Genomic DNA, 18023 nt, shown 5'->3' on the forward strand with positions numbered 1-18023 from the left:
TCAGCCATGTCTCCTGTGGCTCTGTTTCACACCCTCCTTGAATGTTTGGCTGCAACGTATCCTTGAACTCCGATTATTCTTGCTTGTCTGGACCGGAGGATTGAGAGGTGGGTGTGTGAGTGTAGAAACTAGCCTAGTGTACAAAAGTAAAAGCTTTTGCTAGTAGTTCCACCCACTTTTGCCTCTGGACTTGCCCACCACTGGCATGTGGCCCGCAGAAGGTTGCCCAGAAGGGAATGCAACCCATGAGCTGAAGAAGATTCCTCATCTGCCCTACATTGAGAGGAAGGACTCCCTCTCAACTGAAATGTTATTGGTGTCAGCCAGATTACCTGTGTATCCCATTCGTTCAAGAGCCCTTCTGAATATTATTGCCATAGCATTGTGAGAGCTACATTCTAACAATCTTCAGTAATTCCCGAAGCTCCAGATCATCTGACAGAATCTCAGAAGGCAACTCCTGCATACAACAGCATTGCCTAGAGTGGCCATATCTCTTGCTTTACAGAGGACAGTTCTCTCTTTAAAGGGCTGTTTGGTCCAAGTCCAGTTTATAACTACAAGGAAGCCCTGAACTTGCCCATCATCAGTTAGCACCTGGACAGCAGACTGAAGAGGCTCACAAGCAGAGATGCCAATTTCAGTTTTCTCAAATTTCTCATTAAATTCAGTTCTCCACATTTCTGCAGCAATTTGCTGTTTTTATATAAATCTTCATGAAAATTCTTCAGTATTTTAGTGTGAATTTCTCGTAATAACATTCGTGTATGCAGTTTTGACAACTACCTTTTTTGCAAGCAATCTCTCCTAATATGATGCAATTTTGTATGTTATTTTCAACGATACTCATTTTTATGCACACTTCCCCAAATATATACATTTTTGTAAACATTGGTCAGAGAACCTCATCGCAAAATTTAGATAAGTGCAAAAGGATGGCTGAATTGCAGTTCTCAAATTGTTTCAGAAAGTGTGGATTTTATTCAGCTTTAAATGCAAACTGAATAGAATTTCTCCCCATCTCTTACTCACAGGTCACCTGGTCAGGTGCCAATAGGGTTATTTTGGGGGTCCAGTGTGGTATATGTTGATCAGGCTTTCTGTTGCACTCTCAAAAGACACAGATGTGCATACAATTTGTATATACTTTATGTTGTATGCAAATTTGTATGCTGTTTTGCATGTGGGGATGGAGCGTGCAGAAATTCATTGGGGCCACACACAAGTAATAAGAGGTCTGACAAACAGACTGTTAGGAGGTGAAGCTTTTCCCATAATTGTATTTCCATACTAGAAAAGGCTTACCCTTTTTAATTTCTGCCAGCAACACAGCTGTTAAAGGCACAAAAGCCCTACTCTTCCCCACTGCCAACCCTAACTCAGGCAAATAACTAAACTTAGAGTAAAAACAATAACAATATTTGGACTACTTGGTAACATATTTTTAAATAAAAAAGTATTAAAAGTGAACATCTATAACTATCAGTGTAATATAACATTCACAGACAAAAAGAGGTGATGAGACGTTAGAAATAAAAAACCTCACAAAGCCAGGAAAGCAGGCATGTCCCCCGCACCCTCCATGCTTTGATTGCTATAGCCACAAAAACGTATACTCTGAGCATGTGCAGTTTTCACATTGTAAACTCACTTTAATCAATGTTTTTGCTCACTTCCTAGCTTGGGCCAGTCACCAACCCTTAGCCTAACCTACCTCGCATGCAGTGGCAGCTGGTGGCTCCATGTCAGTGGGACAGTGAAATCCACTCTGGGTTTTAGTCCAAACTTTCAAGTAGCCTCATTACTCTGGACAGCTCTTTGAAAGTTCAGACTAAACCATGGAGCAGATTCCACTGCCCCACTGACATGGAGCCACCAGCCGCCGTTGCTCACATGGCTGTTGTGAAAGTACAGAAGGAGGTATAAAATGGCTGCTACGGCAAGCTTGTATCATAGACATCAAATGTTTGTTCCTTTAATCAGAATGATGCATTTTTTAGATCATAGGACGTTTTTCTGGGGGCCCCCAGTAAGTACACATTCAAGACTTCAACCGATCTTAATCTGGCCTGATTATTGCATGTTTACTTAGATGCATAAATCCCACTTGTGTTCACTTAAGGTCATTCCCAGGGTAATGTGCTTAGGGGACTGATTTTTAAGAGGAGTTACCTTTGGCCTGTAGCCACTGTGAGTGGGAGACTGTGGAACGCAGAGGGATCTGCTTTCATTTTTTTAAAAAAAATATTACTTTTTAATATGTTACTTTTACAGGTAAAACAGGAAAGAGATGCATACAATCAATACTTTTTTCTAATTGCTCAGTAAAAAGTAAAACCTATTCCCACTTTCTGCCCCAACAGCAAAACCACTAAGATAATAAACAGGATTCAAAAGTGTTATAGAATAATTTATTATTTTATTAATAATTTTATTTTGTTAAAATTATTTGATTTTATACCCCTCTTTTATAAAATATCTTTAACGTCTGTTTTGTATTGATACTGACCCCTCACCTATCAGCCCCTTCCTTACAAGAAATCCAAAGCAGCAATTCAGTACCGTCTCATCTGGGAGAAAGCAGCATTAAACACAAAGACTTAGGGCGCAATCCAACTCAGCGGAGGCTGGCAGAAGTAGTGCTGTCAGAAGAGAAAGCAGTGGAAGGGGCCGCCACATCCTACCTGCATTCAGGAGCCACTGGGAGGGGAGGATGCTGGCTGTGCTGGCAGAGCTCGGTGGAAGGAAAAGAAAGTCATGTTTCTTTCCACTACCCATTTTCCTGGAGTATCAGCTTCCGAGACTCTGGGCTGCAGGACTGAGCTGAATGGGCTCAGGATGTGGCGTAAGTCCCCCTTCCCTCACTTCTGCCCTGACACAGCCCCATAATACCCCTTTCAGGTCTTCTGCCTGCTCCACTTGTACTGGTCTTGGCTGCACCGGGTGCACCCCGGCTGTGCCCAAGTGGCAGCAGAGTTCCACAGCTGCACCCAGGGAGGACTTCTGCTGGCACAGCCCAGCTATGCTGGCACTCTTCTTCCTCTGCAACATCCTGTATCCCCTTGGCTTGGGATATATGCCAGTTGGAAGTAGACATACATACCACTGTACAGTAAATTAACTATACAGTGAATTCTTAATGAGTGCCTGCACTTCAGCTCCTGCACAGCAGGAGACGTACCCAAACTTCTTTGCAAACTTTTCACATTTTGCATTTGCCATTTTTTTGGGGGGGGGGCATTCTTTAACATTCACCTAACATCAGTTGTGTAGAAGTATTTCCTGGCTCATCTCATATTATTATTATTATTAATAATAATACTATTATTATTAATTACATTTGTATACCGCCCCATAGCCAAAACTCTCTCAGCTGCTTACAACAATTAAAAACATTAAAAACAAATATACAAATTTAAATACACTTTTTAAAAAACAATTTAAAAACACATGCTAAAATGCCTGGGAGAAGAGGAAAGTCTTAACCTGGCGCCGAAGAGATAACGGTGTTGGCGCCAGGCACACCTCATCAGGGAGATCATTCTCTGATCATTCTCTGTAAAGCCACCACTGAGAAAGCCCTCTCCCTTGTTGCCAGATCTCATAGAAATGATTTAGAGAGGTGCCTGCACATTTTGCTTCGTATCCTTCCTTCTAGGGCACGTAGAGACATTTTGTTTTTTCTTTTTGTATGAAAGTGAAGGGTCTGGGCCACTTGATGGCTCAAGGCCTGGTATTCCCCATACCTGCCTCTCAACAGCCCTGCACCTGGTCACAGTATTTCCCACTGTTATGCTGGGAATGTGTTGTATGTCTATTTAAAATACAGTAATTATTTCTAAATTCACATCTATACAGATTAAAGAGCATATGCAAAGTTTATGCAAATTTGCACCCTCTTTTGCCCTCTCATTTGGTGATTCATTTCCTCTTTTTCTGTCAACATGGAAGTGGCCACCCTAGCATTACCCCCAAGTTCAACATGTCAACAGTTCAAGTTCAACACATCAACGTGGTGAAGGAATGAGCCCTGTTGCTGGCTCTTTCATTATACTAGACCTTAGATGAAATTTCTCAGAAGAGATTTTTTTCAGAGAAGTTTGTTTACAATTGCCTTTTTTAAATCCCTCAGAAAAAGAGGACAATCTTATTTATTTATTTATTTATTGCATTTGTATACCGCCCCATAACCGAAGCTCTCTGGGCGGTTTACAACAATTAAAAACATTAAAAACAAATATACAAATTTAAAAACACATTTTAAAAAGCAATTTAAAAACACATGCTAAAATGCCTGGGATAAGAGGAAACTCTTGACCTGGCGCCGAAAAGATAACAGTGTTGGCGCCAGGCGCACCTTGTCACTACGATGATTCCATAATTTGGGGGCCACCACTGAGAAGGCCCTCTCCCTTGTTGCCAGATCTCAGTTTCCCACGGAGTAGGCACCCGGAGGAGGGCCTTGGATGTTAAGCATAGTGTACGGGTGGGTTCATGTCGGGAGAGACATTCCATCAGGTATTGTGGTCCCAAGCCATGTAAGGCTTTATAGGTTAAAACCAGCACCTTGAATCGAGCTCGGAAACATACAGGTAGCCAATGCAAGCGGGCCAGAATCAATTTTATATGTTCAAACCATCTGGTCCCTGTTACCAATCTGGTCGCTGTATTTTGCACAAGCTGCAGTTTCCGAACCGTCTTCAAAGGCAGCCCCACATAGAGCACATTGCAGTAATCTAACTTGGAGGTTACCAGAGCATGGACAACTGAAGACAGGTTATCCCTGTCCAGATAGGGGTGCAGCTGGGCCACCAACTGAAGTTGGTAGAAGGCACTTCATGCCACCGAGGCTACCTGAACCTCAAGTGACAGAGATGGTTCTAGGAGAACCCCCAAGCTACAAACCTGCTCCTTCAGGGGGAGTGCGACACCATCCAGGAGGTTGAACATCCACCATCCGGTCAGAAGAATCACCCACTAGCAGCATCTCAGTCTTGTCTGGATTGAGCCTCAGTTTATTAGCCCTCATCCAGTCCATTGTCGTAGCCAGGCACCGGTTCAGCACATTGACAGCCTCACCTGAAGAAGATGAAAAGGAGAAATAGAGCTGTGTGTCATCAGCATACTGATGGCAATGCACTCCAAAACTCCGGATGACCGCACCCAATGGTTTCATGTAGATGTTGAACAGCATGGGGGACAGAACTGACCCCTGCGGAACCCCATACTGGAGAGTCCAGGGTGCCAAGCAATGTTCCCCAAGCACCACCTTCTGGAGGCGACCTGCCAGGTAGGAGTGGAACCACTGCAATGCAGTACCTCCCACTCCCAACTCAGCCAGTCTCCCCAGAAGGATACCATGGTCGATGGTATTGAAAGCCACTGAGAGATCAAGGAGAATCAACAGAGTCACACTCCCTCTGTCTCTCTCCCGACAGGGGTCATCATACAGGGCGACCAAGGCTGTTTCCGTGCCAAAACCAGGCCTGAAACCCGACTGAAATGGAATACTTAATATTCTCCACCAATTTATAGTGTTGGTGGCCATTCCCTCACCTCATTCCACAATGTATTGAATTCCACATAACAAACTGAGCTATCTCCCACTCCCCAAAAACTTTGGGAAATAGCTTGGTACATTGTGAGCCCATTTTGGACATCGCAGGAGGGATCCAAATCTCTCCACCCAACCATTCCAAACAGTGAAGATCCTAAACTCCTTCCCTTTCACATGGAATGCAGCTATGGCAGGGTCCCAGGCGCCAGGGGAAATTGAATTTTCCCAGGCCATCTGATTTAGCATTGTCATCAGGTGCCCTGGAAACTAATACCGTGGTCCATGGCACCTCGGACACTGCTGCAGCACAATTCTAGATGTTAGGCCAGGTTGTGGTGATGGGGGTGGAATTCTTCTGCAGCTTGGACTACACTCTTGAGACAGAGAACTATGGAAGGAATGACAACCGGTTGGGAACACATTATGAGTGTAGGAATGAAACCTCCAGGTGTGCAAGTGTGCAGATACAAGGCTGACACTTGTTGCTCAAGAATTCCCTTGAGGAAGAACCCTGTTCAAAATATATTATATATTCCTGGCCAGAAGTTTCCTTCCTTCCTTTCCCTTTGTTTGGTACATAGAAACATAGGAAGCTGCCTTATACCAGTTCAGACCGTAGGTCTATCTAGCTCAGTATCATCTACACTGACTGGCAACAGCTCTACAGTGTCTCCCGGCCCTACCTGGAGATGCCAGGGGTTGAACCTGGGACCTTCTGCCTGTAAAACAGATGCTCTGCCCCTGAGTTACGGCCTTTCCTATATCTGCTTTCTTTCTTGCATGTGAAGAGTGTGCATTTTGACCAATACAGTTTTTGGAGGCATCGCTAGTTCTGAAAAATGAGAGGTCTCCTAATCTGGGGAGCTTCAATGTATATTATAAGAAATGGAGGAGATGACAAAGGGGAGGAAAGAGTGGAGAGAAGAGGAACAAGAGAGGAAAAGGTAACAAAATTAAGCTTTACTAATTTCTCGTTTGTATAATTCTGGTTGTAGAGTTTTTGGCCAAGTACATTCAAAAAGGTAGATTTTGGTCTGCACAGTCCACTTACATGCCATCCCATCACAATTAGCTCTTCTCCTGATAGTGTTAAGATGCTGAATTGTCTAAGTTCTGCCCTTTTCTGTTGAATCATATTAAACCACCCTATTTCATTATAGCTGCGGCCCTTTGCGCATCTCCTCTCCTGCACAGCTGAGCCAGGAAACTTTGCTTCTGTTGCCAATGGGCGAGAATTTGGTTTTTTTAATTTATCAGCACATTTGCTTTTCTGTCCCCCACCCTGTGAGAACATATATTAGTAACTGGCAGTGGCACACCAGAAATTGCTCAACATCCGTTATATTTTGCGAGCAGCCATTGCAAAAGGGAAGTTTCTGAAGCTGATCAGGATGAGTCATTAAGGATTGCAGATTTGGGTAAGTTTTACAGGACATGCTTGATAATTGCTGCATACTCAGTAAGACAAATCAATCGGAACTTTGTTGCAGACAAGGGGGCTGTGTTTAGGCTGTGATTCTTCAGGGGTGCAGAAATCTACTGAATTTGGTGTTGAGCACACAATCCAGCTCCCCAAGAATCTCAAGTGGGGGGGGGATTGTGCTTAAAAAATGTTTCTAGTTCCTATTATTGATGGGGAAAAGTTTATGACCAATGCCTGGTGACATCTCAGAAACCTGCAAGATTTACAGTGTTGGGGGTGGGGTTTCAGTGCTGTCTATAACCCTTTGTTTCACCCATGACTGACAAATCAAAATTTACTTGATCTGCATAATTTACACAGTGTGCAGATTCTGATAGCGTCTTTTATATTCACACATAGCCCAGCTCATAATCCTGTATTTCAGACATTGTCATACTCGGATATGCCCCCCTTATACTCAGTGTTACTTTCATACAGCACTCTTCAACTGTTCTTGGCAAATTACAGGTGTAATTAGCTAATATTAAATTATTTAAAACAAAAAAGCAGCTTAATTCACTGAGGAGCAAGAACAATCGCAGCCCTCCATTTATAATTACTGCTCTGATACTAAAAAGCCTACCAACATAAATGAGCCTTGCCTTTTTTTCTAAGGGGCAAACTAGACATTAGCCATTGTTCATTTTTAATAAACCTTGAGGAAGGAGAACTGGTGGTGAGAGTGCTTAACTCTTCCCCTGCCAACCATTTTCCCACTCAAAATATCCCCCAGTTCCTTTCCTCCCTATAAAGGTGAGAAGTAAAGCAACTAGGGATGGGAAATGACTAGGAGGTAAAGACTTAAATCCCCCTCCGCTGCTCAAAACTGCTGCCTTCCACAACTGCTCTTAATTAAAAAAAAAAAGTTGGGGTTTTGTTGCACATATCTGCATGTCTTATTTTGCCTCTAAATGTTAAGAGAGACGTGCAATGCCATGCTTTCTCTGAAAGCTCATTCCAGAGCTTTAGGGTTACTGCAGAAAAGGCCTTGCTCCCCTTGTCTTTCTCACTAATGCAGTCATCTTAAGCAGTTTGCTTCACCCTGCTGCACGGCAGGGCCAGCCCTGGGTAAATTTTATCAAATTGGTGATTACACGCAAAACCCAGGGAGTGCTGCAAGTCTATCACCAATTTGTTGTTGATGATGATGATAAAAATAATAATAAATTTATATCCTGCTCTTCCTTCCAGTAGGAGCCCAGGGTGGCAAACCAAAACACTAAAAACACTCTAAAACATCTTTGAAAAGAGACTTTAAAATATATTAAAACATAACACCTTTACAAACATATTAAAAACATATTTTTTAAAAAAAGTTTAAAACATCTTAAAAAGCAATTCCAACACAGACTGTTTAGTTTTAGATTAGATTTAATTTAGATTACTATTGGGGGATAGGTTGGCCATGGGTCTTACTTTATGAATGGCAGACCTCTATTTGAAAGAGTCGTCAGTTTGAAGCTCTGTTCCATTCAAAAATAAGAAAACAGTAAGAAGAGAGAGCCTTAAAGTTGCTCATCCACAGTTTGCACCTGGACAGCAGACTGGCAGGCAGGCACACAGGTCACCTGGTCACACAGACTTTCATACTCAGCTGAAACAGACTGTATTTCTATTTAAATTGTAGCAATTCTGTCTGTACATATAAATTAGCATATGCAGATACTATATAATTCCTCAGTGTCCTCTTTTGTCCTCTCTTTTGGTGATGCACTGTATCTTTTTGTAACTACTCTAACTGGAGTGTAGACCTTGCCGAAAATTACTATCCATGTTATTTCTTTCTAGATAGTGAAGATTTTGATCTCGGCTAATTCTGAGTAGAAGAGGCATAACACAGCGGTAGGACATATGGTTTGCACGCAGAAGGCCCCAGGTTCAATCCCTGACCAGAGAGGATTGGGAAACTGTTGCAGCGGTGTGTTGTCAGCGTGAGCCTGCCGTGTGCCCAGCCTTGTGCCCTTTGAATGCCCAGCAGGAATATGTCCAGCAGAAAGATATACACAGACACGGTTTTAGTTAAGAGTCTTTACTGACAGGATTTTCTCTAATAGATACAGACATGATTGCTTTCCTAGCTCTCTACTAACACAGAAACACCCCCCCACACACGTTTGCTCTCTCAAGGTTTTTATGCACTTTCAGTTCTGTGCCATCTGCAGCCCCTCTCCTTGGAGCTGTCCTTGAGCTACTGTGCAGCTTTAACTCGTTCCTTGTCTTTTTGGAAACTTTGCTCTGTACAGAAGCCTACAGCTCCCACCTTTCCACAAAGACAAGATTTCATACATTTTATACAGTTTACAAAACATTTTCATAAACAATTCTCGTTTGTTACATACATTTCATTTCTTTTCACATTTCATTGCTTTTCACATTCACAGTTATGGCAATCTTTCTTTAACACATGTTAGGTACCAATCTGAAACCTTTCAGGAGGTTTACCCAGATTTGCTCTATCAGATCGTCTTACTGTGACCTGAGGCTCTGTTTCCTCTTTGCCTCTCTCATACATACTAACATCAGGTTGTTCCTCTTCCTCCTGTTGTATCTCTTGCTCTATTTCAAGTTCTGTGGGTGCATTGTGTGAATTACCAAGATCAACATATTCAATGTGATCCCAATCCTGTTCATGTACTTTTATGCTTCTGCTGAGCACCACCCTTCTCTGATTTGGTATCCAGACACGATAGTAAGCATTTTGGAATCCCAGTACATTCCCTTTCTGTGCTCTGTGTGCTAACTTCCCATGCTGTTTTCCCTTGGGAACTTGCACCCAGCACTTTGCTCCAAATCTTACAATGTGCTGCAGTTTTGGTTTCTTCCCATTGAGTCTTTCATATGGTGTCATTTGAATTGCCCTATGATACAGCCTGTTTTGGATGTAATTGGCATACAACATGCACTCTCTCCAAAACGCATTCGGTAACTCAGAGTCCCTCAACATGGCTCTAGTTGCATCCTGTAGTGTTCTATTTTCTCTCTCCGCTATCCCATTCTGAAACGGAGAAAATGGTGCTGTGAAATTTTGCTCTATCCCTTTCTTTGACAAATACTGCTCTAATGATTTACCAGTGAACTCACCCCCCTGGTCAGAGCGTATTCTTTGGATTGTTACACCATGTTGCACTTCAACCTTTTTCACAAACTGTTTCAGTTTCCCCTCTGCTTCATCTTTTGCATGCAACAGATATACAGTACAAAACCTGGTATAGTCGTCTACTATCACCAGAAAATACTTTGCACCACCTTGTGAGCTTTGGAACGGTCCTGCTAGATCAATATGAATCATTTGATATGGTGCGTTGGTGCTACTCTCTGCCTCCTTACATATGGGAGCAACTGTGGCTTTGGTTTGATTACATACATCACATTCCACATACTGATTACACTCTTGTAGTGTCACATCCACACTGTTACTGGGTGTTTTCATGACAGTACCAAAACTAATGTGTCCTAGTTTCCTATGCCATAGATGAATGCATTTGTCATGAGGCTTCTTGTTTGCACTCACAGTAGCACATCCTGTGGGTTTGAATTGCATGTAAAACAGTGAATTCCTAAGATACCCCTTCATACAGAGTTTGTCCCCTCTCTGTATCTCACATGTTCCTTGTCTAAACGTGACAACATATCCCATTGCGTTCAGTTTCTTAACAGATAAGACATTACATTCCAAGCTCGGTACAAACAATACATCAGTCATTATGGTGTTCAAAGTACTTAGCTTTACAGTACCCCTTCCCAATACCTGTCTGTGCGTGCCATCCGCAAGCACAACATCCTCTTTCGCGGGAATTGTAGTTTTGAACAAAGTTATGTCCTTCACCATACTGTGGGTAGCACCAGAGTCAACAACCCATACAGTATTGTCTCTGTTTTCACAACTTTTCGCTTTGCATTTGTCAGCACTCACTAGCTGCACATACGACGGCTTCCTGCCTCGTCCTTTTCGCTTCACTTCACAGTCTCTTTGTAAATGAGTAGTAGAACCACAGAAGTAACAGGCTTTTAGTCCAAACGATCTTGCTTCTGTGTCTTTGAAGTTTGGCTTTCTGCATTCTCTTTTCTCAGTTCTCTCCCTTCCTTTGGCCGTTTCCTGTCGTCTCTCCCACTCCTGGAGCATCTTACCCTAAACATACTCGACTGTCAGACCATCATCTGACATTGCTTCCAAAGATCTCACGATCGGATCCCAAGACGAATTCAATGAAGATAGTATGATGTACATTTGCTGCAACTGTGTGTGCACCACATGTCTCTCTTGCAGCTCTCCAAACAGCTTCTTTATGTCCAAAAGATGGGCAGACATCGCCCTGTCTTCAGTTAGCTTCATCTGATATAACCTACGTGCTAAGTGAATTTTGCTGCTTGCTGTTTGTCTCACATGCACTTTGTTTAAAGCAGTCCATATAAGCCGAGCCGTTGGCTTATCTTGAATAAACAACAACTGAGAATCATCAACAGCCAAAATGATTAACGCTCTCACTTTCTCCTCCATCCGAATCCACGGAGCTGGTTGTGGAGCCGGTGGTGGGTCGTTCTCAATCACCTGCCATAAATCTTCCTTAATAAGGAACGCTTGCATCCTTAATCTCCAACTGGAATAGTTTTGTTCAGTGAGCCTTTCCAAAGGCATCCTGGCTGAAAGTGAAACTGCCATGCTCCTGAACACTGCGAAACACTATTCCTTCTCCGACTGAGTTCCACGAATAAGCACTCTTCCTCTGCTCTCTGCTGCTGTGTCTCCAGTCTGAGTTGCTTTGCTCTAGGCTGAGTAGTCTGGCCTCTAGTCTGGGTTTCGACTGGCCCGTAGGCTGGGCCCATAACCCCTGTTGCAGCGGTGTGTTGTCAGCGTGAGCCTGCCGTGTGCCCAGCCTTGTGCCCTTTGAATGCCCAGCAGGAATATGTCCAGCAGAAAGATATACACAGACACGATTTTAGTTAAGAGTCTTTACTGACAGGATTTTCTCTAATAGATACAGACATGATTGCTTTCCTAGCTCTCTACTAACACAGAAACACCCACCCACACACGTTTGCTCTCTCAAGGTTTTTATGCACTTTCAGTTCTGTGCCATCTGCAGCCCCCCACCTTGGAGCTGTCCTTGAGCTACTGTGCAGCTTTAACTCGTTCCTTGTCTTTTTGGAAACTTTGCTCTGTACAGAAGCCTACAGAAACACCCCTATCTTGAAACCCTGGGTAGTCGCCACCAATCAGTTTAGACAATACTGAGCTAGATGGACCAATGGTCTGACTAAGGCAGCTTCCTGTGTTCCTATGGGAGAAGGAAGGCTTAAAAAAGGTCAAGCAAGTATCTTGAAATGGACCCAAAGATGCCAAATTCATATCCAGGGCAATCAAATCTCATGCACTTGTAGCAAACGTTTGTTGTAAGGTTTTGGGAGATCACTGCAAAAGGTAGTTGTAGGCGTTGAACTCTTCTCAGATCCCCAGATTACTTTGTTATGAACTTGTGGGAAATACGTTAGTCAACACAAAGGGGTATAAACAGCATGTCAAGAATTTCCCAGTGATGCAGGGGTAAAGAACCTGCAGCCCTCCAAATGTTGTTGGACTACAAGGCCCATCATCCCTGATCACTGGCCATGCCAGCTGGGGCTGATGGAGTCCAATTACATCTGGAGGGCCACAGGTCACCTGTCTCTGCAGTAACACCTGCAGAATTAGTTAAGACTGCCCAGCTCTGTTCATGTGAATATAGGACAACTGAAAGAGTTTAAGTGAAGACGCAGTGACATAGACTCCTTGTTTAGAGTCCATCTGCCTATTCCTAATCAACTATTTCTTGATATGAATATTACCAAGATGGGGCACCCTCTCTCTCCATTTGTCATCTGATTACCTTTCTCTCAGAGACACAGAGTAGGAACATAGGAAACTGCCTTATACTGAGTCTGACCATTGGTCTTTCTAGCTTAGTACTGTCTACACTGACTGGCAGCAGCTATCCAGGTTTTAAGACAGGGACATTCCCACCCCTACCTGGAGATGCTGGGGACTGAACCTGGAACCTTCTGCATGCAAGGCAGATGCTCTACCACTGAGCTATAGCCCTTCTCCAGAGCAGAGAACTCTAGTATAACCTCACAGGTTTTCAGTGAACTATCCCGGGTGAGGGCTTTTTCTTATATCTTGGCCATTTGTATCATTCTTCCAAGTGGTAATGATGATTTTACTGCACATCAGATGATGCTGTGTTGTGGAATGCAGGGTAAAAAATGTTTGCCTGTATTTACCCAGTGTGTCTGAAAAATAAAATAAAAGACTCTTAGCTAACACAGAGTGGTGAGACTGTTTTCCTTGCTTGCTAGGTAGGTATACTTTTAAATATTCTTTTTGTTTTGTGGAATTTCTGTCCTGCTTTTCTCTACGACAATCAAAGCTGCTTACAAAGGCAGTCTGCTCTTGCGGAACACATTGAAGGCATCCCAAGTTTTTGTTGTTATGAATTGTTTGGCTGTCAAACAGAAACCCTCTTCTAGAAAGCAGAAGCCTTTTTAAGGGGTTTGTAATATTCGTGCTTTTAGTGTTATGTTCTATTCTGTAAGAATACAACTGATATCTAGTCAGAGTGAGATGAAATATTTATGTTGCAGCTACGCATTCTAATAAATGTCTAAAAGGAACAGCATGCAAAGCATTTTTCTGAAATTTAGACAAGTACACTTGCTCTCTATTTTCTTTTTTCCCAGAAGTCGCTCTACACATTTTGTGTTTTGTACAACAAGGGTAAAACACAGAATATGCGTAAAGCAACTTCTGCTTGTCTACATTTGAGAAAATGCGGGGCTTTTGGGCTGTTTATCCAAATTGCCCTGCTTCATCCCAGTAAAAGCGACATTGTCATGTTGCCAATCAGATTTGGTTATGTGATGATGTCACTTGAGGGCAAACAAAGCTGATAGAGAGTGATTGCAATGCTTCCTGAACAGGCACTACTGTCATTCTAGAGCAGGGGTGCTGGCCCTCAAATATTGCTGGACTACAACTCCCATCACCCCTGATCTTTGGCCATGCTGGCTTGGGCTGACGGGAGCTGTAGTTCAGCAGGCTTTGGAGGGTTAAGTTAGCCATCCCTGCACCAGAGCTCTATTTGGGCATCACCTTCATGTAAATTATAGTTACATGACTATGTTGCACTAGCTGGCCTCAACTGTTGCATCTTCCATCACTGCTCTCCATATCTTTGAGGGAACACCTGTAGAGGGTTACCAATTTTGCATGACCAGTCTCACCATGTGATGTTGAATCCTTCATGGGAATCCATGTATAGCTGAACTCTATTTGCATTCAGCGATGCCATCAGCCAAAACTGATGGGCTATATTAAAGTGTCAGTGTTAACAGGAAGGGGTGTGGTTCTACGAAAAAAGTGACACCAAAGCAGCAGCTGATCAGTGCTTTCACTACCAGCAAGCATATGTTAAAAAAAGGGGGTTTTAGGGTGTATTCAACACTAATTTGACCATGAGCAGTGTATAAAGCCCAAACTACACTTGGCAGTGAGATCCTCATGCCTTTAAACTGAAGCGTACAGTGGGAAAGGATGGGCGGTGGTTTAGGCTTCAGTCCTATGCATGTTCAACTGGGAGTAGGGATTGACCAATCGGTCAGTTTCTGTTGCTCCCGGTTTCTAATTTTTCCAATACTGAGCTCAGTTTGGCGCATTTCCATCAGTTTGCAAATCTGTTTTTTAAAAAGTCCCCATGAAAAAACCTGTTAGCATTTTAGTGCCATTTCTTAATATACTCATTTTTGAATGGAATTTTGCCTAAAATCTCCCAAAGGAGCCTAGGGCAGCAAGCATAAAAATGTTAAAACAGTACAATTTAAAATCAAATTAAAACTTATTTAAAACATTTAAAAACCATTTAAAAATCAACTAAAAACATTTTGTATATCTAATATCACTTAAAAGCAATCACATACCCTCACAGTTATTAATGTCATGGTTACCATGGGCAGTATCTCCTAGCCAAACTTATAGGTAAAATATAGAAAATAGCAAAGAATTTCCACCAATGTAATGTATTTTTGTCTGTTATTTTCAGAACAATATGCATTTTATGTACACATTCCCCATATATGTTCATTTCGTACACATTATTAGGTTGGGGAAACGGCATAATTTGGAGAAGTGCAGATTTTGAAAGATAGTAGTGTTTTGTTTTGAACAGTGTGAATTCAGTAGGTTTGTATTAAAATCAAACAGAACCAATGCTCCCCACCCTGCTCCATCTCTACCTAGAAGTAAGTAATACTGGAACTTAATAGGGCTAATGTCTGAGTAGACACGTACAGGATTGCACTGTCAAAGAGCCCCAAGGGTTTGGTGGGATTGCTCAACCTGCCTGCACGGCTTGCCTGCATCTTTTCCTCCCCATCTCTTTTTCCCAGCCATCTTTCTCCCCACTGGGCTCACTTCATCCACAAGAGGAAAAGCCATGAGAAGCAAGATGATTCGCAAACTGTCTTCAGCAATGCACTCCCCACTTTCCCACCCTTAGAACTCCCTTTCTGCATTGTGACACCTTTTCTCCCTGCTTCGAGTGTGAAGCCTTTGGAACGACCCCTTAATTCTAACCCACAACTGAAACAAAAACCAAATTGCCTGTAACTGTGTTTTGTTGCATATGTTCTTTGTGACTCTTGAATGCAAACATATCCCCTTTGCTTACATTTATTTATTGAATTACATACAGTACTCTGAAAAGCGGCCTGTAGATGGATGGCGGTGTATGAACACCAAATCTCATTTTTCTGCTACTTGTGCTGCAAAACCACACAATCTGAAATGTTAGTTTCCCACTTTTAGTGCAAAGAAATTTCAGATCTACTGTATGGTTACCCTGCTATGGTTACCCTGAGTTGCTGCCATCTCCTTTTTTCTGTTAGTAGCTGGTCCCACATCCTGGATTAATGAGATTCAACATGTTCTGATGGGGGGGGGTTGCAGTACCTCTGAAAGACCAGGTGCATAGCTTGGGGGTGCTCTTCGATCCACTGTTGTCAGAGGCTCAAGTGGCCTCGATGGCACAGAGTTCCTTTTACCATAATCTGCAGCTCTATCTGGAGAGGGTTAGCCTGCCTTCACAGATCCATGCTTTGATACCCTCCTGTTTCACTTCCTGTAATGCATTGTATGTGAGGCTGCATTTGAAGGCAGTCTGGAAACTTCAGCTGATGCAAAACATGGCAACAAGAGTGTAAGCAAGGACCAGACATGAACACATCACACCAATCCTTTCTTTCCTACACTGGCTTCCAATTTGTTTCCAGGCCCAAATCAAGTGCTGGTTTTGAATGGTAAAGATCCGTAAGCCTTGGGACCTCAGTACTTTACGGAATGTCTACTTGTTCCCTAAGGTCATCTGCGGAAGCCCTTCATGGTAAGCCCCCTTGATCCAAAGGCTAGAGGATGATCACAAGTGAGGATGGTTTGGTGGTGCACACACGCATACACATGCACACATCATGGTTGCCATGCCAACTGAAATTGGTAAAAGGCACCCCTAGCAACTGCAGGCAGCTAAGCCTTCAATGACAGTGATGGTTCAAGGTGTACCCCCCCAACACATTTATTCCTTCAGGGAGAGTGCAACCCTGTCCAGAAAAGGCAACTAACATAATTCCTGGATCCAGGAACCGTTAGCCCACAGGGCCTCCATCTTGTCAGGATTCAACTTCAATTTAATGTCTCCCATCCAGCCTACCATTGCATCCAGGCATCAGTTTAGGGCAGTGGTTCCCAACCTGGGGGTTGGGATCCCCAAGTGGGTTATGAACTCGCAAAGAGCCATGCGAAGAATTATTTATTCATTTGAAAAAATAATTAATGGCTGGTCTTTGCACCACCAACTTGTGAGCCTGCACTGTATGTGTATGCAGCTGCAGCTGCTTCCGCTTCCGCCTCCTTCCCTCCCTCCTTGCCAGCCTGCCTGCCCACCCGCCTGCCCAGTCAGTTCCTGCCACACACAACTGAGCAGCACAGCACTCAAGGGACTACATCAAGAGAAGGGGCCAGCTGGACTTATTTAAGCTCCAGCACCTCTCCCGCCCCCACCCGCTTTTGTCAGCAGCAGTGAGGGAAGATCAATTGAGCTGATTAGCTCAGCCTGTAGAAACAGAGGGATCCTAGGAGGCATCTGCCTGCCGCAAAAGTAAGAGGACGGAATCCTGGAATGTTCTCCCACAAATGCACAGTTGGACATTAATTAAAAATTCACTGTATAGTTAACTTATAGTACAATATATACATGTCTGTTTATTTATTTATTTATTGCATTTGTATACTGCCCCATAGCCGAAGCTCTCTGGGCGGTTTACAACAATTAAAAACATTAAAAACAAACATACAAATTTAAAAACACATTTTTGACTTCCGGGAAGGGTGACTTAGCCTGTGCCTGCTTTTGAGACGGGCTCCTGCCTCAAAAGAAGCTTATTCAGATATATCAGTCAGTTTTTTCTTTTTTTTTTGACTGATTAAACTTCTCCCGGGTAGGGAGAAACGAAGAGATTAACCTCAAAGCCTATTTTTGTTGGGACGACCAGATCTCATTAATTTATGGGACGAGGTCCAGCCGACGAAGGTGGGACGGATTTTCAACAGCAAGCTCTATCTGTTAAAGCGAACGTTCATCTTATCTTCTAAGAGAGAACGCACTAACAGGCAAGCACCCTTCTTTCTATATTTTTCTTTTACTTGACTTAAATTGTTGCTGTTTAAAAGAGATTTGCCAGATTGATCAGTTTTTGACATCTCACTGGGGAGCCATAACTTCTCTCTGCTACGCACTAATTAATAGCTTATCTCTGTTTTTGTTGCAAAAAGCTGTCCTGGATTTGCATTCTAAAGATATACACAGAAGAGGGATTTCTATTCCAGATTTTTATTTTGAAAAATATTATACTGTTTTGAGACTACTCTCTTTTTGGTCTATTTTATTTTGACGAATCTGTTTCTTGACGATTGCCATTAAT

Source organism: Rhineura floridana, chromosome 1, assembly GCF_030035675.1.
Source record: "Rhineura floridana isolate rRhiFlo1 chromosome 1, rRhiFlo1.hap2, whole genome shotgun sequence".
Taxonomy (NCBI): domain Eukaryota; kingdom Metazoa; phylum Chordata; class Lepidosauria; order Squamata; family Rhineuridae; genus Rhineura; species Rhineura floridana.